The 26,739-nt window shown below is 42.4% G+C and overlaps 1 protein-coding gene, 1 long non-coding RNA gene and 1 pseudogene across 3 annotated transcripts in view; 2 read left to right on the top strand and 1 right to left on the bottom strand.

Annotated features, from left to right (window-relative positions):
* ABLIM1 (actin binding LIM protein 1) overlaps window positions 1–26,739 on the bottom strand; it is a 307,615-nt gene that overhangs the window by 216,811 nt on the left and 64,065 nt on the right. The gene's annotated exons all lie outside the window — the stretch shown is intronic.
* On the top strand, window positions 4,358–9,028 carry LOC306660356 (tubulin alpha-1C chain-like; annotated as a pseudogene). Its single transcript has one exon. The product of its transcript is annotated as a tubulin alpha-1C chain-like (transcript).
* On the top strand, window positions 10,766–20,292 carry LOC306660022. The gene is made up of 3 exons (XR_013763527.1): window positions 10,766–15,261; window positions 15,320–16,087; window positions 17,063–20,292. It is a non-coding gene; the product is annotated as an uncharacterized lncRNA (long non-coding RNA).

Here is a 26,739-nt window from a genome sequence, read left to right as displayed (position 1 = left end):
TTGATAGAAAATAATAACTGGTTCAGCACAGTAAAATTCACAAACAAATCTGAATCACCATCAGCTCTTCTTCCAAAGAACCATCTCGGAACCACCTACACTGGGGTCTTGCTACTCAAACCGAGCCCCAGCCCCAGAGCAGCAGTAACCCTCACTGTTACTTATTAGAAATGCAGACTCCCAGCACCCACAACCATGGACTCAATCAGAATCTTCATCTTCATCAGATCAGGGAATTATAGGTGCAGTAAAGCTGGAAAGCCCTGCTTCATGGTATATACCGAGAGTTTATCATTGGTAGGTCGAAGGAGTAAGATCTCATTCTACAATTATACCTCCATTCATTAACCAAATCTTTCCATTAGCCCTCCTGCTAGATGGTTTTAACTAACAGGAGTGTTGAAGCAGATGCTCCTCTCATGGGACAGAACACTACTTATGAAGGTATCCAAAGCCACCAACACCTCTTAGTTAGTAACAATGACTTAAAAATTTCATCATCTTAATGATCACCAGTGACTGACACTTACTGAGTCCTCAAAACATGCAAAGGGCTTCCTTGTGCTCTCAGTTAACACTCCAACTGCCCTGGGAGTAGCCACTGCCATCTGCTTTCATAGGCGAGGGAAGGAAGACTCAGAAAAGCTATGACACTTCCCCAAGGTCAAGTTGAATGAGAAGAGGACTTTCTGAATTCTGCTCTTTTTACAAATTCAAATTCCATGTCTACAACATCAACACAAATCTCTTTGAGGTGGGGAAACCCTAATTATCCCCCTCTTTAGCTAAGAAAAACTGAGATACAGAGAATGAATGACCTAAATAAGGTCACTAACCTGAGTCTTGGGTCAGAACTGGGTCCATTGAGATTCAATACGTTTTGAATTATTCTGCTGCTAGAAATGTCCATGATGATTCAACGGCATTAGAGAGGCTGGGGGGAACCACGTACGACAGAAAGGCTTGCACTCATGAAGTTTTGCACAACCAAACCAAGGGGCTTCTGATTTTGATCTCTGAATTCAAGAGCTTATTTTAGGATGTCAGACTCTTTGACAAACCAGAAATTCCAGATTTTTATCAGCACTGTGCCATTGCTCATGGCAACTGGTCCTTATCCACATGACTCAGCCAACATCCTACACAATATTTCTTTCGCACACCTGTGAGAGTCTCCTACTTCCAGCCCCCGGACTCTACCTAAGTGGGAGAGCCACATGATTCAGAACCTGGCAAGATTAGTTCAAACTGTTCCTTCATAGGCCCAGGACCTACGGCAAGTCAAAGAAACAGTTTTACAATCAGCGATGAGGGCTTCTTGCCCAGGTCCCAGTCAATGCCTTCCTTCTCCTTCCTGGCAAAGGGTAGCTGGGAAAGAATCAGAAATTGGCCCAAAAAGCAGAATTAGTTTGCTAAGCTGCCACAACAAAATACCACAGACTGGGTGGCTTCCACAACAAAAGCTAATTCTTCCAGAATTCTGGAGGCTACAAGTCTGAGGCCAAGGGATTGGCAGGCGTTTGGTTCCTGTTTCCTTGACTTGCAGATGGCTGCCCTGGTGTGTGTCCTCACATCATGGCGGTCCTGAATCGCTCACAGGATTCTGGTGCCTGCAATTGTGTGTGTGTGTGTGTGTCCAAATGTCATCTTCTTATAATGATACTAGTCGCACTGGATTAGGGCCTACCTAATGACCCCCTTTTAACTGAATTATCTCTTTCTAAGCCTTATCCCCAAATACAGTCACATCCTGGGCAACTGGGACTCAGGCCTTCAACATATGAATCTGGTGGGGGTGGAGGTGGTGGGACACAATTTGACCCAGACCAAATGTAGGATGAACTTCTCATCCATTATTAAGTCCCAGGGCTACACAGAGGCTTTCTGGTCCAGCGCGGGTTCCATAGGAAAGAGAACTCAGAATAATTGGTTTGTCGCAGGCTCATGACTCGGAGCACTCTGAAGGAGGAAGGAAGGGAACGGAGTTCCTGGCCAGACCCAAATCCACCCCTCCCTTTCTTTCTTCTGGCCTGTGGGGTCAGAGAAACACAGCCTCACCCCCTGACACCTGCGCTGCCCACCGGCCCCTGCTCCCCACTCACTGCTGCTTTGGCCACTCCGAGGACGGCTTTTTCAAAACATTCAAGTGGCACTTATAGAACAGTCTGAGTCGGAGACGTGAACAGTGCAAACTGGAATGGAGGCCGCGTCTGGTGGCCTGCAAGTCCCCTTCACCCAGGGGCAAAGGCTGCCGAGCAGAGCTCGGACCGTGACCCGCCCTCGGGAGCTGGCACTGTGCTCCCTGAACAGCTGCCTGCCCGGCCGCAGAGCGGAGGCAGAGCGGGGAGGCAGAGCCAGCCTCCAGCCGGCCCCTGGGCCGGGGGCAGCGGCCCTGCACAGGCCACCAGCGCAGGAGGGCAGGCGGGAGGGGACTGCCTGGCAAGACCGCGCGGGGTGCTCGCTCCACACGCGCTGGGTGCCAATGGCTTCTTTATTTTCTAGGGTCCTTATTAAAAATTCTATGCTCACAGAAAAAATAAAAAAAAGAAAGGACTTTGGCCTGTGTTTATGGGCATCTAATCCTTGAGACCACTGAGGCAGAGGTGAGGAGAGTGGGGTCTGCATTAAAAAGAGAGCCCACACCCCTCATTCAGTTTAATAAGCTGAAGAAGCTATACAACTATAAACACCCCGATTTAGATAGTCCTAATTTCCAATTTAAGAAATTCAGCTATTCTTTACATCATCAATTTTTAAGCTTGGTTCTCAAAGCCTTTTCCTATTAATATAAAATTCCATTATCTTCCTTGAGAGTTTGAAGGACCATTTAGTCATTCATTTGGTATCTGCTAAGTGCTTTAAAGTCAAAATGATTCTAGATCAATACAGCCTTCAATATACAAAAGACCATATTTTACAAATCTCTTCTATAGACAAACCAACACACTCCAGAGAAAAATTAGGCCCGCAGGACACAGAAGGACTTCATCTCCAGATAGAAACCTCCTTGTTAATCCTCCTATTAACAGATGAAGAAATAAGATCACTCAGACATTTAAGGAAACAAAAACTCAAAATGGAACCAAGAGGAGCACAATCACACACGATTCTAGAGAAAACTATTTTAGGCAACAAGAGGATTCTAATAAAACTTCAAATTCGTATCTCCCAAGGTATTTTTAGAATACGTTGTATCTATGAAATAAAAAATTAAAGGAGAAAGCAAAGAAAAAGTTTGGGGAAATTAAAATTTATCATGGAAATAAAAAGAAATTCAATAAAAAGGCCATAAAAAAAGTCAAGGAAATTTCCTGGTCAGTGGAGCAAAATAAAGAGATGGAAACTATGAAAAGAGACTGAAGTGAAATGGAGGCATCCCAGCTTCCATGCAGTAGAAGTTCCAAAAAGAGAGAGAAAGTAAGGGGAGAAAATAGTAAAAGAAAGTTCTCTGAGCCTGAAGGAAAGCACAAGTCCTCAGAAGGAAACAGAAAACCAAGAGCTGAACAGGCTGAAGAGAAAAGCGGTCATAGTCCATGGCAATTCAGAACTCCGAGGATGCAGACAGGATCCTGGAAGTTACCAGAGACCAAGTCAGACCCAGGAAGGAAAGGACCTGGGCCACCATGAGACTCGGCAGCCACTCGGATGTCCAAAGAGCAAAGCAAAGCCTCTCAAGTTTTCAGGGAAAAAAAAAAAAAAAAAAAAATGCAGCCTTGAATTTGTGTATCTCTACCCTCATCCTAATGGTCAAAATAACATTTTCAAACCCGCAAGGATTCCACTGACCTCTCACATACCCTGACTGAAAACAAATGTTGACTCAAACCCAAAGAAACTTCATCCCCAAACAGAAAGCTATAGATTCCAAGAAAATGTGGCATGAGTTTAGTGATAAATGGGAATGGGGCGAGTGGGGAGACGGCAGCTGGGCAACAGATCTAAAAGTCAGCAGGTCCGAAGCTGAACACAGTCAAAGGATGTGAAGGAAACATCTTCAAGAAGGTGGATTTCATTCAGCAACTCACACTTAAAAGGCTGTATGTTCTCAGTGATGCTATTAATATGTTCATTTTACTTGGAAGAAACAGAATTAAAAGTTTTATGGCCACCAGGTACAGCAGCACACGCCCATAATCCTCACAAATCCAGAGGCTGAGGCAGGAGGACCGCAAGTTCAAGGCCAGCCTCAGCGACTTAGCAAGACCCTATCTCACAGACCCAAAATATAAAAAGGGCTGGGGACCTAGCTCAGTGGTAAAATGTCCCTAGATTCAATGTCCAGTAAAAAAAAAAAAAAAAAGTTTATGTAAATTAAAAATCTCTAGATTACTACTCCCCCGAACTCCTCAGCAGCTCCTGGTCATCCTGTCCTCACCACATCCCGTGCCACATGGTCCTACAACAACCCGTTGTGCGTGAGGGTATCTCCATCCACGTTGGCCAGGCTGGTGTCCAGGTAGGTAATGCCTGCTTGGAGCTCTACTGCCTGGAACGTGGCATCCAGCCTAATGGCCAGATGCCAAGTGACGAGACCACTGGGGGAGAAGATGGCTCCGTCAACACCTTCTTCAGTGAGACAGGTGCTGGCAAGCACGTGCCCAGGGCAGTGTTCATAGACCTGGAACCCACAGTCATTGATGAAGTTCGCACTGGGACCCACCATCAGCTCTTCCACCCTGAGCAGCGCATCACAGGCAAGGAAGATGCTGCCAGTAACTATGCCCAAGGCCACTACGCCATTGGCAAGGAGATCATCGACCTTGTCCTGGACGGAACTCGCAAGCTGGCCGGCCGGTGCACAGTCTTCAGGGCTCCTTGGTTCTCCACAGCCTCAGTGGGAGCTGGTTCTTGGTCACCTCCGTGCTGATGGAGCGGCTCTCTGATGATGACGGCAGGAAGCCAAGCTGCAGTTCTCTGTTTACCCAGCCCCCGTTCCACAGCTGTATTGAGCCCTCAGCTCCATCCTCACCACCCACACTACCTGGGAGCACTCCGATTGTGCCTTCATGGTAGACATTGAGGCCATCTGTGACATCTGTCACAGAAACCTTGACATTGAGCACCCAACCTACACTTACCTTACCCTTATTACCAGGCTGTGTCTTCTGTCACTGCTTCCCTCAGATTTGACGGAGCCCTGAATGCTGACCTGACAGAATTCTGACCAACCTTGTGCCAATCCCTGCATCCACTTCCCGCTGACCACATATGCCCTTGTCATCTCTGCGGGGAAAGCCTACCATGAACAGTTTTCTGTAGCCGAGATCCCCAATGCTTGCTTTGAGCCAGCCAACCAGATGATAAAATGTGACCCGCACCATGGTAAGTACATGGCTTGCTGCCTCTTGTACCGTGGCGATGTGGTCCCCAAAGATGTCAATGCTGCCATTGCCACCATCAAAACCAAGCACAGCATCCAATTTGTGGCTTGGTGCCCCACTGGCTTCGGGGTTGGCATTAATTACCAGCCTCCCACTGCAGTGCCAGGGAGACCTGGCCGAGGTTCAGCGTGCAGTGTGCATGTTGAGTAACACCCCAGCCATTGCTGGGGCCTGGGCTCGCCTGGATCACAAGTTTGACCTGATGTGTGCCAAGCGTGCCTTTGTTCACGTACATGGGTGAGGGGATGGAGGAAGGAGAGTTTTCTGAGGCCCGTGAAGACATGGCTGCACTAGAGAAAGATTACGAGGAGGTTGGAGCAGATAGTGCTGAGGGTGAAGAGTATTAACCTTGCTGCTGCAATTTCATACTCTGTTATCTCGGATTTATCTTATTTCTGTTTTAGCCCTGAACTATCAATAAAAACATTTCCATTTTAAATGTCAAAAAAAAAACTCTATATGAAAATTGTGACCCAAATATACAGCAAACTAAAAAGTAATATAATTTTGAGGGGAAAAAAAAGAAAAGAAAAGGGTCCTTTGGTCATGCTTTGATAATGTTTGCACATACTTTGAGAGCAAGACAGATTTAGTGAGCAGAATAATCCCTTCTCTACATATCCAATCACCCGACCAACTTCTGCAGTAAGAATATTTACATAATGTTAATGTTTAAGTGTTTTCTAGTGGTGTTTTAGTCTGTTTTCTGTGACTATAACAAAATACCCAAGACTGAGAACTTTATAAAGGGAAGAAGTCTATTTAATGCACAGTTTTGGAGGCTAAAGTTCAAGATCGGATGGAACTATCTGTTCAGCCTCTGGTGACAGCTTCATGGCAGATGGTGCCACAGTGGCAGGAGCATATATGAAAAAGTTGCTATGGTAAGAGAGGAGGCCAGAGAGATTCAAGGGCCAGGAATGCTATTTTATAACCCACTCTCATTGGAACTAATAGGGGTCTGACAAGTACCTTCCAAGAGTAAGTGCCCCCAGTGACCTAACCACCTTCCCCTAGGTCTTACCTTTTAAAAGTTTCACTACCTCAATATCACTATACTGGGGACCAAGCTTCCAGCACATAAACCTTAGGGGGACATACTCAGAACATACTCAAGTCATAGCAATTGGCCTTTAAGCTCAAAATCAACCTGCAACACAAGAAAGCATGAAGTTTAGGAGAGCAAAACAGATGAACCTAGACAATGAAAAAGTAAGGTGCAGCTGACAGTGGTCAGAAGAGGGAGGGGGTAGGAAAAGAGGAGGACGGCAGGTGGAGGTGAGGCAACCTCCCCCTTGTCCACAGTAGGGAGTCAGGAGGCATCATCGACAGTCAGAGAAACAAGAGTAATTCTACATCGATAGTTGATTTAACTAATACAACTTAAGCAATTAGTACTATTTAAGAGACATTGTTAAAAGAAATACATATTGTTTAGAATCACAGTAATACTGATCAGACATGAAAAATAAAATTTTAAAAACATTTATGTCTGCTATAAAAGGGCAACACAAGGGTCCTTGAGGGGACGGAACTGGTCGGTATCTCAACCGAATCAATGACAATATATGGGACAAGACATTGCACCATAGCATTCCAAGATGTTGCTCTGTTCCATCACAGAATTAAGCAAAGATGTTAGTGATTCTATTCTTGATTCTACCAAAGAATTCTATGGAGCTAATAAAGTTCTAGATGCATAAGTTAATTCATTATATATGAAGGATGAATTCAAGCATTAGGGATCACTTTTGTAGACCACTACAAATAACTGCTGAGATAAACTGAAGAAACCTAAATAAGTTGACATATATACCATATCCATGGATTGTAAAATTCAATATTAAATTCTTAATTTCCCTGAAATTAATTTATGGATTTAATATACCCCAGTAATATCCTAAGAATGTGTTATTAAATAGAAGCTGGCAAACTGATTTTAAAATAGACTTTCTTTTGGTACTGGGAATCAAACCCTGGGCCTCACACAAACTATACATGTGCTCTGCCACTGAGCTGCATCCCTGGCCCTGCCAAAACAATTTCTTAGAAAGAAGAACAAAGATGAAGGTATTACATGATATGACATAAAGGTTTTCTATAAAACCATAATAATCAAGACAGTGTAGAACTGGCATAATGAAAACTAATGAAACAAAATAGAAATTCCAGAAATAGATCTGTACTTAAAATTTATCAATTGATTTGTTTTACAAATGCCCCAGTGAGATTCAATAAGGAAGGGAATCTTTTCAAAAACTAGTGATGGAACAACTGGATATTCATAAGGGGGGAAAAAATCAATCTCAATCCCTACCTCACACCATTCACAAAAATTATTTTGAGATAGACTACAGATGTAAAAGTAAACTCTAAACCTATAAAGCTTTTAGGAAGAAAAATATAATACCTTGGTTATCCTGGGGTTAGGAAATACTTTCCTAGGATAGAAAAATCACAAATGATAAAAAGTGAAAAATTAAAGTTTATCAAAATTAAATATCAAACAACACTGTTAAGAAAACAAGTGGACTAACCTCAAGCTGGACAAAAAGCACTTGCAAAACATAAGGCAAACATAAACTTGTATTTAGAACACATAAAAAAAAAACTCCTACGACTTAATTTTAAAAACATAATTTTTAAATGGGGAAAAATACTTGAATAGTCACTTCACAAAGGAAGTTTAATATGTAAATGACTATCAAGCATAGGAAAAAATCCTCAAATAATTAGTTATCAGGTAAATGCAAATTAAAATCATAATAAGATGTCATTACACCAAATAAAATTATCAAATGTTGGTGAGGATGTGAAGTAACTGAAACCCTAACTCATTTCTAGTGAGAATATAAAATAGTACAAGAGTTTCAAAAAAACTTTTCATATTTTCTAATAAAGCTAAATTTATACCTCAACTTTGACCTAGCAATTCTGCATCTAGATAGTTATCCAAGAGAAATGGAAACATAAATCTACAAAAAGACTTTCCAAAATGGCTCATATTTTAAAAATATAAACAACTCAAAAGCCCATTGACAGAAAGGATAATCAACTTGTGATAGACCTAATAATGGAATAGTACTCAGCAATAAAAAGGAACAAACTAGTACACAACAGTGTGAATACACTGCATACACCTTACGCTGAGCAAAAGCAGCCTTACACAACACTGCACACATACCGGTCCATTTATATGAAGTTGGAGAACAGGCAAATGTAATCAGACCGTGGAGGTCCAGGGGTGAGAGGACTCATTGTCAAGGGATACAGGGGCATTTGGGGGGAGAAGGAGACATTCAATACTGTGACAGGAATGACGACATGGGTGCATCCAAGTGTAAAAATTCCATAGCCAAGACTCATACCTTTCAGTGTGTGTCAATTGTACCTTAAAATAATTTATTTTTCTACAAAACAAGAATGGCTGAGTGCTGATAATTATTGAAACTTCGATGGGCAGGGCAGGTTCATTAGAATGTTTTGTTTATTTTTTATTATAGAAATCTTCAAACACATGCAATGTAAAAATGTACACGAATTTTAACTGTAATACAGCAACAGAATCGGACATTAAGAATTCTAATATTTTGAGCTGAAAAAATTCACCTAACTAATGCTTATTATTTTCACTTTCTTTTTGACTGTAAGCTACTAAAATAAGATTTTGGTCTTCTGTTTGCAAGCTTTCCTCTCTAAATATCACATTGGCAAGGCAAAGACTTTATTTCAAATAATCAAAAAGAAAAATTGTAGCTACCCATGAATATGTTACCTTTAACAATATTGGCTTTTGAAATACCAGATATTCTCATGAACCTTTGAAGAATTTTAAGATGAGCAAAATTTATAAATCTGGTGAAGACCAACTTGAGAATAAGAATTTGCAGAATTAAAACATTTTTAGTGATGAAAATGATTCACTTGTATTTTAACATCAATATGTTTTGTTGTCTCTAACCAGTAGTCTATTGTAAGTCTATGTTAACTAATATATGGTAAGATGAAAACTATCTTAAAATGGCATGCATGCAAGATGGCTAGAAGCACTTATGTAGTAATGACCAGCTCCTCCAATTGTAACATGATTTCACTTGCGAGGCATTCAGACACTCCCAAACCACTTGTTCTTAAGAAGAAAAAAATTAATAATTATTTTATATGTTGATTTAAAAGTAGAAATTTTATCAGATACCATATTGTTTTTAAATACATGAACTTCGGCAGTACCAGCTGAACTAACTCAGACATTTGTAAGTCCCGTATTAGGAAAATCCTATATGTAATTTCTGCTGGGTAAAATGTAATAGCTAGGGTGCATGGAATAGTTTTGTAGAATGAGTTTTTGCAACCTTAGAAATAAAATAAAATTGAATTAAGTTATCTGTGTTCCCTCAGCTTGAATGCCCTGCATCCTCTCTCACAGACATCCTTTCCACCCACGATCAAAAAGGATTTTGCTCACCTTTGACTCTTGACTCAAAGGCCATTTCCTCCTTGCATCCCTCTAATCCCAGTCCGCCCTCTGCTGCTTCAGCAGTTAACCTAAGCTCGATGCAGCACATCTGCCTTGGAGAGCTGGTTGAGGGTGCACCTTCCCACAGGTCCACAGTTTTTAGTAGTGTTGAAAGAACTGGCAGGTATCATCGTACCCACTCAATAGATGAGAAAACAGAGACCGAGAAAGTGAAATAATCCTGATATCCTTTCACCTACAGTGGCAGTATCAAGCCCCCTGGTGCAAGCTGTCTACCCCACAGCCCATACTTCTAAAGAACATGGGGACATCATGCACCCCTAAGCAGATAAGAGTTCCAGGGTCCTTGTTTTCTCCAACACACCTGGCCTGGGCTTTACACATTACGCACTCTACAAACTCTGTTGAATCTGGTCTTAGTTTTCATTAGTACTATGAGAACAGGATAATCAATTAAAACCACTTATCAGTTTATTCACTTGAACAGAGCCCAGAAGGGTCTCCAACGAGACCTGGGGGCATGGTCCACCACCACCCTCTACTGGGGAATCAGTTTCTCACATGAAAACTTCAATGGCTTCTCCCTAGAAGTGAACTTGATGTACTTGCTAAGAGATCTGTGGATTCTCTTTGTAGAAAGAGTGTCAAATTGTACATTAATATGTCATGGGATTCCAGAGAAACGTTATCAGACTTATACTATCATGAAACAAGAATCGTTTCTGATCAGTGTAGTTAAATCAGCAAGGAGCAGCTTTGGAATAATATGGGGATTCTATACCTAAATTCAGGTTGCCACCTGCCAGCATAATTTATTTGACATTTCTGTGATTTGGTTTTTCTAGTTATTCAGTGACTGGAATGATCTCTCTCTCTCTCTCTCTCTCTCTCTCCCTCCCTTCCTCCCTCTCTCTCTCTCTCTCCCTCCCTCCCTCTACACACACACACACACACACACACACACAAACACCACACATATTGCATCTATAAGGTATTTGGAAATAATAAGAGCTTAAACTGTTACCACATAAACTATAAAAAAGTAACTGTATAGTGCTTCTCAGTAGAATATTTTCATAAGTGGAGATTATCAATAAATCTGCTTTGGCCAGCCACTAAGCCAGAATATAGTACAAGCATCACATGTTGGCAGAGATTTCCTAGTGCCTGGTTTTAAGCTTCCCTTAAACTGGTTAGAGCTTACTTACATTTCATATAATTTCATACACCAAGTGACCCACAGCCAAAGCCTGTCTTGGGTCATTCTGCGGGGAGGAAAGATTAAATGGCTCAGCAACTGAGGCTTCCCCTTCCTGAGCAGCTGTGGGGTCCCTGGTCTTCTTTCTGGCATGCCTGGCAGTGTGAAAGTCCACTTTGCTACAGGCTGTGGCTACAAAGAGAATCCACAGATTGTTCCCGAGGATGAAGATTTAGTGGATCATTGACTCCAATAGTCAAAGTCCAAGTTCAGTGTATTCTGATTCTCAAAGACAAACTCATGAATAGTTCATAAGCTGAACTGAAAAAGCTGTTCTACAATTCCTTTCATGGATACCAGCCTTCAGACATTTTCAAAGGATGGAATTGTGGTGCCAAAACTTTCCAAACTCAGGACGGTACCTTAGATGACACGGTGAAGTCAAAGAAAGGGACTCCTTTTTTCCCTAATGTCTGGTTTAGTTCTTAGACTAAGTACCTGCAGAATCAGCTCGAAGGGGAGCCGGAGAAGTGCCTGGCCCAGGCCGTGATCTCCAGGTAGAAATGTCCTTGAGCCATATTAGGTATAGGGATTTTTAAAATTTATGCTAAACCTTTAAGGGAAGAGCGTAGGAGTTTTTCAATGCCAAAACACAATGGTAGCAAGAATTTGGACTTGCCTAGAACCAACCAGCGTGAGCCACGTTTCAAAGCAGTTACTGAAGTGTAGTTTGTTGACAGAGACACGAGGTTAAGATACAAATCCCACATACTGGCAGGACCTCACCTCATACTCCAAAGTCGAATACGGGCCACTCTGGGGATCGTGGCGTGGTGCATGAGGGATGGGTTCCCCGTGGGCAGGATGCAAATCAGGAGGCCAAGACAGACTTTGAACAGCAGAAAATGGAAGGAATGTTCTGAAAGCCAGTGTAGAGGTTGGACTGAGTGAATAAGGATGAAGGGAAAAGGGGCTGGTGGTGGATTAAGAAAAAGCAAACACAGAGGTAAGGAGAAAATATAAGAAGTTACTCATTTCACAAAAACTTCACTTAGTTCCTGTGAGAAGGGCTGAGCACCAAGACAGGCACAAAAACTAGAGCAAGCTCTAAAATTTAGTGCAGATAAAGCAGAAAAGGTTAAGAAAATGTAGCCGTAGTCTCTTCCAAAAAAGTTATTTTAAAATATCATTTTAATTTATACAGGTGGCCTCGACACTTCATATGCTGGGAACATGAATAATAAGCAATTACAAACCCCAGCACTGAATTTTTTTCCCTGGAAATGGAAGCCAAGTATGGCTTATGGTTCAAAGGGGGAAAAGAATGGTCCCTCTGTTGGACACCCATGTCACAAAGCCTCACGGTGAAGACTTTCAAGGCAATCCCTGAGTTGTGGCAAGAGGAAGCAGGGTTACCAAAGATAACCTTTGGGGGCAATATTTTCCTAAAAGCTGACAACTTGTTCTGTTGCTTGATTTGTTATATTCCCCAAGGGGTTTCGTTATCCTGACTCTCATTCATGACAAAGAGAATGAGCTGCTACTTTGATTCATTATGCTTCAGTTTTGTCTAACTAAAAAAGAAAAAAAAGTTTTTAAACCTTGCTCAGTATTGTTGAAAACGAAAACCACTCCCTAAATTTCCAGGAAGCCTTTAAAGTATCACTAATAGACTGTCAGGCACATAAAGCAGCATATTATAGACTAGCATTGTCAACAGAAATACGATGTGTCTACATAATGTAATTTAAAGTTTTCTAGTAAACACATTAAATAAGTAAAAAGAAACAGATGAAATTAATTTTGCCAACTATTTTATTTATCCTATATATCAAAAATACTATCATTTCAGCCAAGTGCAGTGGCGCACGCCTGTAAATCCAAAGGCTCAGGATCACAAGTTCAAAGCCAGCCTCAGCAATGGTGAGGGATTTTTGTTGTTGTTTTTGGTTTTTGACAGTTCTAGGGATTGAACTGGGCTTCACACGTTGCCAGGCAAGCACTCCACTTCACCACTGAGCTACGTCCCCAACCCCTTTCTATTTTATTTTAGACTAAGTTGCCCAGGCTGGTCTTGAGCTTGCTATTCTCCTGCCTCACCCCTTGCCCGCCAGTAGCTGGGCTTACAGGCATACACCACTGAACCAGGCTAATCTCCAGAGATTCTAACTTGCAGAAATCCTTTTCAAAGTCCTGGAAGAAGTCCTAGTATTTACTCGCATGATCATATATCAGTAAAATTTGTACCAAAGAAGATATTTAAATTATAATCTTTTAAGACTACCAGATCTTTCCATTTGACCTCCCCTGTTGTAGGTCAGTTTTGAATTGTCACTGGTCTTTGTATTTGTTGAGTTTTGGTACTTTTTAAGAATTTGGTTAAGGGGAAGTTGCATTAAGGATCTATTTAGCTTGGGGTTTCATGGAACGTATTTGGAGGGTTTGTGGACCCTTCCAGGAGCAGTTAATATTAGCTATTTTTTTTTTCTTTTTCTTTTTTCAGTGCTGGGGATTTGAACCCAGGACCTTGTGCTTGCAAGGCAAGCACTCTACCAACTGAGCTATCTCCCCAGCCCAACATTAGCTATTAATGCATGGTGTGGAAGTGATTTCCAGGAGCATTCCTAGTCTTTCCTATGCTGACTCACTTACAGCCATGACACAGATATGCAAGACCAGAAGTCACGCATGATCAGAAGGTGTGCCATAGCATCCTGCACTGGAGTACGAGAGCACCGAAGGGAAAGAAGGTTTCAAGTGAACAAAGCAGAAAGATGCTCCGTGGGAAAATCTAGCCATCAGACATACAAAATCAGAAGCAGAGGATTCAGCTTCCATCTGTACCTAGTCAGGGTGGAAGTTCTCTCCTGTCATAAATATGCTTGATAATGAAACAGATAAGTTACAAATACACCATACATTTTAATGGCTAAGTTAAGTGGACATTATCAAAATTCCTATATTTGTAGACCTAAAACTGTAGTAGTGAGCACACATGTGTGTAAATTGCTTGTTTTATGTATCCCAGTTACCAGCAATAAAAAATAAATTTCAATTAGTGATTAATGTTATTACAAAGCTATTGTCATATAAAGAAGTTATCAAGGAGCATGCTATCAAAAATATAGAAGGAAGCCAGGCACAGTGGCACATGCCTATAATCCCAGTGGTTTGGGAAGCTGAGACAGGAGGACCATGAGTTCAAAGCCAGACTTAGTAAAAGCAAGGTGCTAAGTGATTCAGTGAGACCCTGTCTCTAAATAAAATACAAAACAGGGCTGAGGATGTGGTTCAGTAGTTAAGTGCTTCTGAGTTCAGTCCCTAGTACCCCCCCCCAAAAAAAAATGTAGAAAGGAGAGTATTATTTAAAAGATCTGTCACAATGCTATTTTTATGCATTTTATAATTGGTGATTGTCACATTTGAAACCTTGTGATTTGTTATGATTTTAACCTTCCTAAATATTATTCATACATTTTCTAAATAGAACTCCACAGATTATATAAACTTCAGCCTCCACAAAAGCTAGCTCTCCCTGAACAGCAATAACAACTGTCTGTGCCACTGTCCCTACTGTGTGCACACACATGTATACACACACATGCATACACTCACATGAGCAAGAAAAATGGTCGTGTAATTAAAACCCGGGATTCTCTAAGATCTACACTATACCAGGCCAAGGACACCCAATGAACATTACATCCACTCCTCTTAAAGGTTCAGTTACCCCAAAGACCAAAGTTAGCAACTCAATGGGACTTTGGCAACTATCAGAATTGTATCATCATGAATCTTGACACAACACTTACTTTGGTTTTCTGGAAAGTAGAACCTGGGTCCACGGTTGCACATTAAGTATTTGTATACTTCATTCCATTACTAGGAAGGGTGAGGTTCTGGAACAATTGCTTGCCTCTCACCATTCCAAAATTCCAAAGACATCTTATGGGTCCCAGAGATGATCTATAAACTATACCTGCTTATATTGGGGTCTAAGGAGGCTAGTCCACAGTTAGGAAAATATTCAGGATATTCCTCCTCCTTTTGGGGTGTGAGCCCCTATACAACCTGTCTGTTTGAGAACCTGTATTTCCCTCAATCCCAGGAACAACTGGAGCAAAAGTCACCTTGTTTCTGGTTGCTACATGCAAGGCAAGGGCTACTGCTGTCCTGACTCCCTCTAGAAATTCGGTTTCACCAAGGTTTTGTGACACATTGTTTTACCGGTTGTTCATAGTCCTCTACTTCAACTTACATGAGCCCTTCGGTGGCTACGCAAGGGCTTCTACAGGCTACTGGTATGTTCTAGAGCTTCTCTGACCACAGCCCTTCCCTGTCTTTTGATGTTCATTTTCGTGGGGACAGTGAGGAGACCACTGAGGAAGCCAAGAATAAAGCTGTGATAGGTTCATGTCTCAAAGTCACAGATGATTCTCCAAGGCCAGGGTAGTCAGCCCGAGGCAAGACCAGCATGTCAGTCAGGGTCTTGGCTGGAAACAGATGGAACATTCAAACTGGAGAAGTTGAGAAAAAGTTTACCAAAGGGGAACCTACAAAGGGGTAGAACCCACAATGGACACATCCCACCCTGAGGCCAGCTCCAGTGGAAACCCATTGCTAACTCAAGGCCTAAAGAGGCAAAGGGTCGGAAGATACTAGCATCTGATGAATGCAGAGGGCTACCTGTCAGGCCCTGTGGCCATCAACAGACAACCAACAGTGACCCCAGTCATATTCTCCTCTTATCCTCAGTCCAGCAACCCCCATAGAAGCAGAAGTGAAGGAGGCCATTGCTGTAGTCATGGAGGTTAGTCCCCAGGAGGACAGAGCAGGGCGAAGGGTTGGAATGGAGCTGGCGGGGCAGTGGCTGGAATTCAGTCCGGCCTGGAATTCATCTTCAGGATGAGAGGGAGCATGCACTCCAGGGAGCGCATTAGTGCTAGAATTGAAAGCTTTCGTATTTCCTTCGCAAGACCTAAACTCGGCAATGCAGAGGTAAGAGATGGTTTTCAACGCAACACAATATGAGTAGAAGATAAGAAAAAAATTTTTTTCCCTTTATCGGATTATTTCTTTTTTTTTTTAAATTTTTTTTATTGTAAACAAATGGGATACATGTTGTTTGTTTGTATATGGGTTAAAGGCATACCATTTGTATAATCATAAATTTACATATGATAATGTTGTTTGATTCATTCTATTATTTTTTCCCTCCCCCCCCACCCCTCCCACCCTTCTTTTCCCTCTAAACAGTCCTTTCTTCCTCCATTCTTGTCCCCCTCCCTAACTCTAACCCTAACCCTAACCCTAACACAAACTCCCCCCACCCTCCCCCTTATGTGTCATCATCCACTTATCAGCGAGATCATTCGTCCTTTAGTTTTTTGAGATTGGCTTATCTCACTTAGCATGATGGTCTCCAATTTCATCCATTTGCCTGTAAATGCCATAATTTTATCATTCTTTATGGCAGAGTAATATTCCATTGTATATATATATATACCACAGTTTCTTTATCCACTCATCAATTGAAGGACATCTAGGTTGGTTCCACAATCTGGCTATTGTGAATTGAGCAGCTATGAATATTGATGTGGCTGTATCTCTGTAGTATGCTGATTTTAAGTCCTTTGGGTATAGACCAAGGAGTGGGATAGCTGGGTCAAATGGTGGTTCCATTCCAAGTTTTCTAAGGAATCTCCACACTGCTTTCCAGAGTGGCTGCACTAATTTGCAGCCCCACCAGCAATGTATGAGTGTACCTTTCTCCCCACATCCTTGCCAACACCTGTTGCTTGTATTTTTGATAATCGCCATTCTAATTGGGGTGAGATGGAATCTTAGGGTGGTATTGATTTGCATTTCTCTTATTACTAGAGATGTTGAACATTTTTTCATATGTTTGTTGATTGCTTGTACATCTTCTTCTGTGAAGTGTCTGTTCATTTCCTTAGCCCATTTGTCGATTGGATTATTTGTATTCTTGGTGTAGAGTATTTTGAGTTAGAAGATAAGAAATTGAAGAGCAAAAAACCCTGCAGCCTAGCCTGGGATACCTTCAATCAGATAAGCTACACTCACTCCACCAAGGCTGCCTTCTGTTTCACAGGCTCTCCAAAGCCCTGCTGGTTTTCTGGGTTTAGTTTTCTATTTCACTGTCACCATGTTATGAGACAAGCATGCTAAGCAAATAGAAGACCTGGATGAGAGCTCCCAGTCTGATGCTATTAGTGAAAATTTTGAATGGTATGGGGAACAGCCCTGGTGCAGACTGTCTGACACAGGAATATTTGGGGCTGTGGGGGTCATGTTGAACCTGCTCAGCAAAACTGCCAGTGATTTTCTAGAAGTACTTCTCACTGGTTACAAATAAAAAAACTCCAGGTCATCAGATCCTCTCCCCCCACCTCCCCACAGTTCCCTCCTGTAAGAAATATACATCTTTTTGCTCAGTTAGTTCCATATCAAAGCTGGGAAGCACATTTTGATATCTGACTCATGATTCAATGAAGAACAGAAAAGCAGCCAAGGGGACATTATCCTGGAGTGAGACACTCCCTCAGGAAGCCAACTCCTGCCACATAGTCCTCTTCCTGGGGCATGTGTGGTACTTGCCAAGCATGGCCAAAGAGCAAGGCTGAGGTCTCTGCTCTGGAACCAGGACAAGACAACCACTTTCTGATGGAATGGCTTTAAGAACCCACTAAAATCTCCTGCATTTGGGGGGAGCCATGTAACCAAGAGACAGTGGAGGGTAGAATGGCTTTAAAGCACATAGTAATAAGATCTGGCAATGAACTATGCATCCTAGAGAAATCAAAGCTAAGTGCTAGATGAAGAGAAAGGGAAAATAAAAACCATGGATTGTCCAAAAGCCATCCTCAGTGATTTTCTTACCCAGTGAAGGGAATTAAAAGGCTTCTAACCCCACATTTGCTGCCACTGGTATTCACATAGAGGAAGCACAGCATTTTCATTTGTGTTGGTCTGATTTTAGTAACACTGAAGAGCTTTCAGGGAGTTGTGACTTGCTTCTCGCTTCAATCTGCCAGCCTCATTCCACAGCACACCTTTAAGAAAACCCTACTCCTTTCAGGAAGAGAATAAAGAAACCTGAGGAATTCACATACATCTTTTTCTAGGTGCAAACAATAGCATGTGATCGATACCATGCTGAGTCTCCTTTAAAGATTTACTCAGTGGATTGGGTGACAACTAACACGGAACAAAATGAGAAGCCAACTTCAACCTGGTCTGCATTAACTGTGTTCTGTCCTGGGAAGGTGCAGTATTTACAGGGTCAACACATCAACTTGGACTTGGAAGTCATCTCCCAGAGATGCCCAGAGAGGAACAGCAATAAATGTAATCAGCCCTCACAAACATTTTACTTTCTAGAACATCCTGTGTATGCTCTGAAGTGGCCTTTCCATGCTGCTTTGCCTGGAATTGAGAGCTTTGCTTCCTGTTTATTAATCATGGGGTTGGAGCTGTTTTTTTAATTAACTTCACTTAGATCATGCAACCACCCACTGACTCAGACCTAACATCTCACGTTATAGATGAGAAAACTGAAGTTCACTGAGGTTAGGTGACTTGCTGCAGATCAGCAGGCTAATCAAGTTGAGAACAGAATGCGGTTCTCTAGACATGGAATCTAGTGCTTGCTCTGCTACTGCGCTTCTGGGTCTCTAGCCAAACACAGCCATTCAAAAAAGAGGCTGTCAACAACGGGCAGCGAAAGACGCCAGTAATCCTGGCAACTTGAGTTGAAAGCTGCTCTTGAGAAAGATTTGGGAACTCTGGACATGGGGTGTTATTGTGACTGAGATTACCGAAAGATTCCCAAACCAGAGCTGGAGGTGTCCGGTGACCATGTGCTACTGAGGTTGTGCTGTCCTTCAACCTGTAACCTGAGCAGGCAGCTCCAGGGAGGAATGTAAAGCTCTCCTCTGTTTATCTTGGGATTACACACACTCGGGCTGGGTTGGTTTGGGTTTGTGTGGCCTGCACAGAGGTTAATCGTAGATCGTTTACGTAAACTATATATAGATTCAGAAAACCAAGGGAAAGCACTTAGAAGACAATTATCCATGTGCTGTAATAAGAAGTAAACAAATTGACCCCACATTATGTTCTTGTAAGATACAAAGAAGGAGGATTGTAATTTTTAAAAAAGTCAACTTCCAGTTTCTTCCTTTCTCTCTTCTTCTCTCCTTCCCTCCGACTTCCTGTTATGTCAAGAAGTGATTCCAATGTCAACTCTTACAGACAGAGGAGAGAAGAAAAGGAAAGTAAGAGGAAGAAAAGAAAAACACAAAAACCAAAGCAGAAACCACATCTAAAGTTTCAAAACTCTGAAAAGGTCCTCAGATTTAATGTGTTGCTCTTAATAAACTCATTTTCATATAAGCACAGACTTTCTTATTTGACCCAGGGAAGAAAAAGCAAAAAGATTCCCCAGTCAGGCTGAGGGCCAAGGGGGTCAGAAGAGAGAGCCAAGAATGAAAATTCCAGTCGACTTAGTTGCTCCACACAGGGAACTGTGCCCTTTCCTCCTAATTAGCTAGCCAAACACCATTACATTTCACAACACACCTAAGATCAGTATCCGATCTCCTTTCCTTCAATTCTTTCCAAGCAAAATCAGTTGCTAGGAAAGAACAAACCTGGGAATTTGGGAATCTTCTGCTCTTTCCCTAGTAAGAACACACTTAGTAAAACCAAACAAAAAACAAATTCCATTCCTTAAAAGACACGTACTTCCTAACAACGTCTCCTCCCTGATAAGCTATCCAGGCTAACGAGGCTTCTCGAGTCAGCGTCCCTGGGCACAGGTCTTAAAACTGCCTCACTTCCATGGTCAGATGGCCAAGGAAGAAAGGGGCAGAGGGAGAAGGAAGAGGTCAAGGGGCAAGGACATTCTTTGGAAACTTGGCCTTCATCATGACCTCTCCCTTTCACAGGAAACATATAAGAACATATAATACTTACAGTGCTTGGTTATTTAAGCTGAAAATGCAAGTATACATGTCTAAAAGAAAAATTCCTTCTGAACAGTAATTTCTCATTTTCAATCACATACTTTCTTTCATTTGCAAGAATACTTTCATTTGCACACTCAAAATATGAAAATTAACAGAATCATAATGTGAAAACAAACATAAGTAATATCAATATGTTACAGACAGCACCTGAGTTGATTGCACAGGTCAGAAACAATCAAATTCAAGGCCATCAGACAGAGCCATGAGGAAGTGCAGCCTATCCCCATTCTTCTATTTACCAGCCCAAACAACCAAGTGTTTCCACCAAAGGATGTAAGAATGGGCAGAAAATCTCTCTGGCAGTACTAGAAGTGCATTTTCACCCATCCTAAGAGTCACTGTTAACTGTCTCAGACAATCATCTGGAGTCCTCCAGGCCAGCCAAGTGCCTATCCTAAAAGAAATGGACAGAATGTAGAACCTTCCATCCTCGTTCCAGGCATGGACATGTTACCCCTCGTGAGAAAAATTAGATCCTCCTATTTTTTATGGCCAGTGGTTCTCCAGCTCTAGTTGCCTCTCTTCAGCCACAGCAGCTAAAAAAGATGTGCACAAACAGGAAAGATATAAGGGTCTCACAGAAAAGGGCCTCAAATCAGTAAAGAGAGAAAATTACAAATGCCCACAGCCCCCTGAAGAAAACAGGTGCCAACACCCTCTCATGTGGGGACCACTGCCTCCTGAACTTGGAAGGGAGGTTTTCTCAACCTCATCTTGAACATAGATACTATCTGTTAAGATCACATGAACTTTTCAAGTTCAAATCATCCTGTCTCAATGAGAGCAAAGATTTGGGAATCCAAGGGAAAAGCAAGTCCCTTAAAACTCCAAGAACAGGCCAGGTAGAGAGGTGCACAACTGAATCCCAGCTACTCTGGAGGCTGAGACAGAAGGATCACTTGAGCCTAAGAGCTGCAGGTCAGCCTGGACAATCTAGCAAGACCCCACTCAGAAACAAAACAAAACAAAACAAAACAAAAATGAGAGCAAAACAAAAACAACACAAACCCCCCCCCCGCAGAACAAACGATAACTCCTCCTGAGTGGTTTTATGCATGTCTTTAACACTGAGTTCATTATATGCTTACTGCTCCTACAGATGCCAGTTGCCAATTGTGTATAAAATTTTCTACAATTGCTTGTGCTGCTTGGAACTATTTAGCAACAGAAACAGCAGGAAAGTACAGGAGAGATGGTGAGATCCATTAATGGCAGCCACTGCATGAACACTGAGCTGTCGAGTTCATTGAGTTGTAAGTTATATTTACTGAAAAAGCCAAGCATATACGGTTACAAACTTCTGCTCAGACCACTGCTTGCAAGCCCATTCCATCGAGGTCATAGCATCTCACTCATGCACTCGCCCACCCGATATCTACTGAGCCCCTAGCACACCTCTGGCTGGGGATACTACAGCACCTAAGATAGACTTTTCAATGATGCACCAGAGAAATACCATGGCCATTGGTTGGGAACAAGTCAATTGCTCTGTGCTGATGTCTTCACTGATCTGAAGAGACTCTGAGATGCCTGTAGAGGGAAGGGAGGTCTCAGGTCCTAAGAAATATTTTGGTATTATGACCAGTTACTTGGTGGCCATTCCTGCCCATCACCTAAATACAAAAACAATAAAACCAAAACCACAGAGAGATCATTAAACTAGTCCAATCAACTAGGATTCCTCAAGTTCAGCACCTGTAACATTTTGAGCCAGATAACTGGTTGCTGTGGGGGGCTGTCCTGTGCACTGTGGGCTCTTTGGCAACATCCCTGGCTTTTGCAAGAAGCCCTCCCCCGCCCCAGGTAGGATCAACAAAAATGTCTCTGGACATTGTCAAGTGTCCCCTAAGGGACAAAAACAGCCTCCAACTGAGAAATATATAAAATTACTCATTAAGATAGATGACCACCAACATCTGTTCAACCTAGGATTTTGTAATATTAAAAAAGACAGGTAAGTGGGAAGTAAGGATGTATAGTGTCCCTTCAAATAAAACTTCCAAATTATCCGGCATCAGCCCTGAAGAATTAAATGATTCACTGATCCTCCCACATACACATGCTTTTACCCTCTATTTTATGATGAGAAGCCCAATATGGAAACATCTTTGATTATCACCCGCTATACATTATGAAAAGAATCACACGTGGTTCCATTTTGCTAAAAAATTTTCCTTCTCCCAAAACTACTGGTAATGAGGACAAGGAATGGCGCTTTCGTTCCTGATTCAGGCGAGATGATTAATTACCTCCGTGGAACAGCAATGCAGCAGCTGTGTCTGCCAAGTGTCCCAGGGACCCATAATTAACCCAGAGGTCTTCCAGGGGGACTCAGACTAGAAACCAAAGGAATATAATTAAATCCCTTGCAGTTTTTAAAGGTGCTCAAGTCCTAGATTCTTAACCAAATTCCATCTTTGCCTTGAGCCACCTGAGCTCCCATGTTTGTCCAAGATCTTCCAAATAATGTGGGTTTGTAATACTCAAAATGGATGCCAACTAAAAACACAGCAGCAGCAATAACAAAGCAAAGTGCAGAAGAGTATTATAGGTTGCTTTCACTTGTGAAAAGAACAAGACACGAATGTGCTTAAATAGAGGGAACATTTCTGGAAGGAACATTAAGACACTGTTGATAATGGCTTCCTCTAGGAGCATGCTTGAGGCATACTTACTGGTTCACCTCCTTGTGCTGTCTGATTTTTGTTCATGTTCGTATGTTATTACACAATAGTGGTCAACCATCATGGGAAGACTGGCAAGAACGGCCTGGGTGATGATGGAAAGAGGGGAAGATAATGAGAAACTAATGGATTAAAAACAGGACCATTGGTATCCTTTCTTTAAATGATAAAATTTATGTTGTCAGTAGTTTTGGAGTCTGAGAATTAAGTATCTAGGCATTCTCCATAAAATGGGAAACACACGTTTTAATGCCTAATGTTTTCAAGATACTGAACTAAGCAATTTACATAAACAATCTCAAAAAGAAAAGACCCACAAAAACCCTGAGAGGTAGGATCTCAGTTCTTATATGAACTAACAGACCTTGGCCAAGGTCACTTAGTTGATTAAACGGCCACAGTAGTGAGTCTTGAGCTTGATGCCCATTCCTAGCCTCACACCTCACCACCCACCTTCAGAGCACGAGGTGAGAGCAACTCGTTAAGGCCACTGACTCCTCCCCTTCTTAAACGATAGGAAGAGATTGGTGGCCTTTAATGGCGGGTACCAGGCACATTACATACAACTCTGGCTATTGTGTGGTTACAAGGGCATCCATCCCCGTGTCCAGGTTTCTGTGTCAGAGGCCAATTAGAAGCAGAGACTGACAGATGTGTTTGGCACACTCTTGTCATTTGCTGGACTATCCCGGTAGCTTTGCACTGGCTGTTCCAGATGGAGTCTGGGGCTCCCTGCTTTAGCAGCCTGGCGGCCTCTGAACAACCCCATCTCCCCGTGGTTAAGTATCTCCAGACTCTCCATTCTTTAACCAAACAGGTTTTCTCCTCATTGCTTCAGAATAATTATCATCATGAATCCTACAAATTAAGCCATGAAAAGGTATCTGTGAACCTAAGAAGTCCAATGTCCCTTCCTTAAGAAATATGTTTTCTAGGACTCAGATTGCTCTGGCCAATGAGAAAGTACAGAGATACATCTTTGGGAAGGAATGATTTCTGGCAGCCTTTGAATGATAACCTTTATTCATCCTGAAACATCCTTACTGACCTCTTAACCAAAGTCCTTCCAGAGCTATCAAGGTAAGGAATGAAGCATTCTGATCTAAAGAAGAAAGCAGGAACACTTTAATCTTAAAGAAAACAAGAACCAAATCTGCTTTCTGCACACGACATAAAATGTTGACCTTCTCATTCGGTGTCTGACCTTGGCTTGCCATGTATCTTTGACCTTCACAATTCCAACTGTGCAAATAAACAAGGATAACTATTGGTGTGTCTCAATGACAGACTTCCTCCCAACAGTGCTTAAAACCAAACCCAATCTGAGACCACCCCCATCAGCCCCTTCTTTGTTCCTTAAGGGTCCTCAGCCCACCTGGTAAATCTAGGTCATACTAAGTATCACAGATAATTCCATAAAAGCCTGTTCAAGGAATCAACTGGAAATTGTGCTCAGTTAAGATAAGGAGAATTGCCACACTGTTTATTAATAGATCAAGTAGCTTTTCAAAGTCCATCCTGGTGATGCTACAGGATTAACTGTTTTTTTTCCAAGCACATTACAGGCTTGATGCCATTTGGAACAGGTTCCCTAGTTAACAGTAACCCCCTGACAAGTGAGCTTCACCTCTGGGGAGTGGGCCAGCACAAGGACCTTGAACCCAGGAATAAATACGTTTACAGCTCCTAGGATGGTGGCTGATGGACTCAGCCTGGCCAGCAGGGCTCCACTGAACACCTCAGTTGAGGAGACTGGTCAATGTGTCCCAGCTCTCCCTAGACCCATCAGTCTAGAAGGTACCCTTCCAGCATGATCAAAAGGCCCTGATAACTTAACCCTCAGCAGATCATTTTTAAGCCTTATAATCAGAGTTCACTGTCCAGCCACATTTTTTTTCCTGATAAAATTCCAGAGATCCAAACTTCTAAATGAACCCATTAGCCTTAATTAAGAAATAAAAATAGTATTTATTTATCCATCTTATCTCATATTTACATACACACCTATTTACATACACACCACAAACACACACACACACACACACACACACACACACACACACACACATTTAGGGGAAGAATAACATTTGCTTTTCTGGTACTTCTTTTGCCCCAACTTATTCTGCTGACAGGAATCCCAACGATGCCAAGAGGCCTCTCTGAGCAGATGATGCTTTGTCCTTGTCTGGGCAGATGCAGAGCCAGGGGAGCAGCTAGTTGCTGTCACCAGCTGGCCTGAGCAGGCAGGAGGACTCAGCACCCAGATTGCTCTTACCCTCCTTTTCTCTCTGGCAAAATTCCACCCATGCTCCCAGATCCAGTTCAAGCAGAACTAATGCCACCTCTTCTGTAGTCACAGTGTGATGTGTACATACAACTATAGCACTGGGCACATTGTACGGTAATGGTTGTTTACATGTCTGTCTCACCAGCAGACCAGGGACTCCGTTGGGCTATTATACCTGCAGCGCCCAGCGCTGTGCATAGTCACAGAGCAGCACAACACATCTTGGCTGAATAAATAAAGGAAGGCCTAGCCTGAGGCAGACTCGCTTATTCAGTTTTTTCTAAGCGCCTGACCAGATTTTGGTAAGGAAGAGAAGTTGACAGATAGAAAGCACAGAAATACGCAGGAGAGGCAGGCTCAGGAGAAGACCAGGGCTGTGGATGCCGGGAGGGACACAATTATAGAGGGACAGGCCCCTGTAGAAAACCTCAGGTTGTCAGAGAGAGGAATCTGTAACTGGGCAAAAGTTGGGAACTTGAGAAATGAAATACAGAGCAGGTGAATTTTAATGGTTGAAACAGGAGTAAATGAAAGGACAGGCTATCACCTGGGGGAGGGGACAGACTGGGGTGGGGCTCTACTGGGGGGCTGAGCCTGGCCAGCACAAAAGGACAGGGCGAAAGGTCAGAGTGCACACTGAACTTTGTACAACCTTGAACAAACACCATCACTCTATCCTTGGCTGGCTCCTGCCCATTCCCTTCTCCACACCCCCTAGCATGGGGACACCTCTCCTGCTTTCTCAGCCTGTCTGTCGTGCCAACAAAAATTGTGCAGAAAAAAACTGGCGGCTCGGGCAACTCTGCATTGCCTACATGCTGCGACACCAGAGGGTCCTCTGACAAGCGCTGTTCATCGTTGGTGAACTCTTCTGTACCTCCCTGCCGTGTAGGAAACTGACTGACAGCCTGCAGTCTCTGTCTTGTCTGCTAGGAATTCAATTATCTTCCTCCCACCCTGTGCAAAAATCAGTTTGTCTGCATTTACATATTCATCTCAATATTTCTGATCTAGACATGTGTCTTTCTTCCTCCCTCCCTCACTCTCTTCTTGGAATGAAGAGAGTGCTCAACCACTGAGCTACATCCCCAGTCCTTTTTTATTTTTATTCCGAGATAGGGTCTTCCTACGTCACTCAGGCACCTTGAACTTGCAGTCCTCTGGCCTTGGCCTCTTGACTCGCTGAGACTACAGGCATGCACCTCCATCCCTGCCTGAAATGTGTATTTCAAAATTCTCCTTTGAACTGATTATGACATTTGTATGGTTCTCTCGTAATGAGTAAAAGCAAACATTAGTATCCTCAGGAGAATTATGACTTTTACCTTTTCCTGAAAACTGCCTGATAGTTGCTACTGCCCCTACTTCAAAATTTTGGTTTTTAAAAAATAGCTTTCTCTTTTTGCATCTGGAAAACTATTGATGATATTTAAGTTGCACCTTCATTATTACGTGCGACCACAAGAGCCTGTGACAAGAGACTCCGAGTCCTCAGTTCCACCACTTACTAGTTTTATGTCCTTGAGCAAGTTATTAATTTCCTGGGGCCTCAGTTTCTCCAACTGTTAAACACAACCCCCGTGAGGAGCAAAGAAAAACATACAGATGGTCTCCAGCTTATGATGTTTCAACTTTACAGTGATACATAAGCAATCTGCATTT

This window comes from Sciurus vulgaris (assembly GCF_902686455.1).
Source record: "Sciurus vulgaris genome assembly, chromosome: 4".
NCBI lineage: Eukaryota > Metazoa > Chordata > Mammalia > Rodentia > Sciuridae > Sciurus > Sciurus vulgaris.
The sequence above is the reverse complement of the archived record's forward strand: the minus strand, read 5'-3'. Positions and strand labels throughout refer to the sequence as shown.